This window comes from Theropithecus gelada, chromosome 12 (assembly GCF_003255815.1).
Source record: "Theropithecus gelada isolate Dixy chromosome 12, Tgel_1.0, whole genome shotgun sequence".
Taxonomy (NCBI): domain Eukaryota; kingdom Metazoa; phylum Chordata; class Mammalia; order Primates; family Cercopithecidae; genus Theropithecus; species Theropithecus gelada.
The window spans coordinates 118881600-118885190 of NC_037680.1; the positions used below are offsets into that span (position 1 = coordinate 118881600).

Consider the following 3591-nt stretch of genomic DNA (forward strand, 5'->3'; position numbering starts at 1 on the left):
CAAAATATCTAGTTTCTCTGTAAAAATAAGAAGCCAAAAGTATATAAACTTGAATTACCTACATTCAGTAATTAACGTTTTAGTATTGTATCTTATTTATAAATGACCTAGATATTTAATGGAAATATTTTACTTAGCTTAACTTTAAGGTTAAAAATTACCAAAAGTATTTTGGAAACTACTATTAGGCAGATTTACTGTAAAAAAAAACTTATTATTGAAATAATGTTTTTCACTTTTCACAAGATGGCACCGAAAACGAAGAAGGAAGCTCCTGCCCCTCCTAAAGCCAAAGCCAAAGCCAAAGCAAAGGCTTTAAAGGCCAAGAAGGCAGTGTTGAAATGTGTCCACAGCCTCCCAAAAAAAGAAGATCTGCACCTCACCCACCTTCCAGTGTCCCAAGACACTGCGACTCTGGAGGCAGCCCAGATATCCTGGGAAGAGCGCCCCCTGGAGAAACAAGCTTGACCACCATGCTATCATCAAGTTTCCACTGACCACTGAGTCAGCCATGAAGAAGATGGAAGACAACAACACGCTTGTGTTCACTGTCGATGTTAAAGCCAACAAGCACCGGATCAAACAGACTGTGAAGAAGCTCTGGAATGTGGATGTGGCCACGGTCAACATCCTGATTTGGCCTGATGGAGAGAAAAAGTCATATGTTCGACTGGTTCCTGATTACGATGCTTTGGATGTTGCCAACAAACTTGGGGTCATCTAAACTGAGTCCAGCTGGCTGATTCTAAATAGATGTATATCTTTTCACCATAAAAAAAAGGAAATAATGTTTTTCATAAGAATGACAACTTAAAATCTTAAAGCTTAATTTGATTCTAATTATCTAGTAAGTATAATATTAGCTTCTTGTAAGCACTCAAGCAGAATAGAAACTTGTTTGTTGGCCAGGCACGGTGACTCACACCTGTAATCCCAGCACTTTGGGAGGCCGAGGTGGGCAGATCACGAGGTCAGGAGATCAAGACCATCCTGGCTGACACTGTGGAACCCTGTCTCTACTAAAAATACAAAAAAAAATTAGCTTGGCATGGTGGCAGGTGCCTGTAGTCCTGGTTACTTAGGATGCTGAGGGAGGAGAATGGCCTGAACCCAGGAGGCAGAACTTGCAGTGAGCTGAGATCGCACCACTGTACCCCAGCCTGGGTGACAGAGAGAGACTACATCTCAAAAAAAAAAAAAAAAAAGAAAAAAGAAAGAAAGAAAGAAAGAAAGAAAGAAACTTGTTTGTTTTATATTTAATAGTGGTAACTCTGAAGACATAGTTGTTTTATTACACAAAAAAATATTAAATTTATCTTATTTAACTAAGTTGTATCCAAATCGTGTTAACTTGAAAAACATTTGGATCAGTTTCTATATTTCTAGGAGTTTGGGGAATATTTATTTATCAATGATTATTTTTTTTTCCAAACCAAGTTAGAATAGAACACTTTTAGAGGATTTTATAAATGAATTTTGCAGTGCTATCCAGAGTTAAGAAAAATCACATATACAGAACATACATTGATAGACATACAAACACAAATAGAGATCTCATAGCTTTCATCCTGAAATTTTAGCCATGAATCAGGCATAAATATTCTGATGTTTAATTTTAGATGTTTGCTTGATTGGATTAAGAGATACTAATGTAGCTGGTAAAGCACAGTTTCTGGGCATAAGTGTGAAGGTGTTTCTGGAAGACACTGAGATAAGGAAGATCCACTCTGACCCAATGTGGATGGGCACTGATATGGTTTGACTGTGTCCCCACCCAGATCTCATCTTGAATTGTAGTTCCTATGATCCCTACATGTTGTGGGAGGGACCCGGTAGGGGACAACTGAATCATGGTGGTGGTTACTGCCATGCTGTTCTCATGATAGTGAGTGAGTTCTCATGATCGGATGGTTTTATAAGGGACTTTTCCCCTTTGGCTTAGCACTTCTTGCTACTACCATGTGAAGAAAGACATCTTTGCTTCCCCTTCCGTCATGATTGTGAGGCCCCTCCAGTCATGTGGAACTGTCAGTCCATTAAACCTCTTTGTTCTTTATAAATTGCTCAGAGTCAGGTACTTCTTCATAGCAGTATAAAAATAGACTAATACAGGCACCATCCAATTGCTTGAGAGCCCAGATAGAACAAAAAGGAAGAGGAAAGGTGAATTATCTCCTTCTGAAGCTGAAACATCCTTCTCTTGCCTTTGACATCAGAACTTCTAACCCTAACCCTGCACCCCCAGTGATGGGGCTCCCAGAAGCCAGGGGGGCTGGCCAGGGGTGGCGGCTGGGAGCCGATGGCAGGGGGTGCCTGCACCCCCGGCGATGGGGCTCCCAGAAGCCAGGGGGGCGGGCCGGGGGTGGCGGCTGGGAGCCCGATGGCAGAGGGTGCCTGCACCCCCAGCGATGGGGCTCCCAGAAGCCAGGGGGGCGGGCCGGGTGTGGCTCCTGGGAACCTGATCTGGCTATTTGGAAGAGTATCACAAGGGGTTGTACAGTGTCTGTGATACTGAGATTCATATCTGTCTCTCGGCCTTGGAATATTGAGAAGGATGAAACAGGGTGAATGTCCACCCTGTGCCACATTGCGAGTAATATCAGCCTGTCCCCTCCATGGATATTAGGAACAATATCCCAGACTGGGTGTACGCCTCCTGCTGTACAGAGTGCAATATCATCCTCTCCCTCCCAGGATAGTAATTACAATATCACTGGGTGGGAGCACACAGCGTGCGAATTATTATCATCCTCTCCCCCTCCGTATACTAGGAACAATATCTCAGAAGAGCTGTACCCTCAGTGCCATATTCGGACTAATAGCATAGGCTTCTTCCGGGAATATTAGGAGCAATATTACCGGGTAGCTATCCATTCATTGCTGTTTGGAGTCATGTGATACTCTAGCCCCCTTTATATTAGGATCAGTGTCACGTGGTGAGCGTACACCTACTGCGATATTAAAACTAAAATCCTGCTTTCCGTCCCTGGATATTAAGAAGAGCATCACAAGTAGGTTTACACTTCCTGTGGAATTAGGAATAATAATATGATTATTAATCATCAATGATCGATTTTAATAATTATGAATGATACTAAAAATTCATAGGATACCATTATTAATTATGGATAATGATTTCAAACACATGATTATGCATGCTTTCAATTAATTAATATTAATGTCATCAAATAATATTGTTAGTTACTAATACTAATTATGATTTGATTCCCAGCATCACTGGGTATTGATTTAAGTCACATTAATTGCTAATATCATAATATTATTATTAATAGTGATATTACTAATAATTATTATCACAAATCGTTAACATTTTAAAACAGTATTAATTTTTACTCTCTTGTGATCATTAATATCAATAATTATTATTAATATTAATATATTTATTAATATTAATGATTAATAGCCTTGCTCCTGACATCCACCAGGGAGAGGACTATGTGAATTTCTATATCACAGACGGTGTACACCCCCCGTAATAGTGTTTCGAACTTCTGCTTGGGAGAGGAGGATATGACAATCAGTATCACTGGAAGTAGAAACAACCCTGGGATACTGTTGTGAATATTCAGG

General features: G+C 40.4%; 1 pseudogene; it reads left to right on the forward strand.

Moving 5' to 3' along the window:
- The first annotated feature begins 246 nt into the window (after nucleotides 1-246).
- Nucleotides 247-724, forward strand: LOC112636668 (annotated as a pseudogene).
- The last annotated feature ends 2867 nt before the right edge of the window (nucleotides 725-3591 follow it).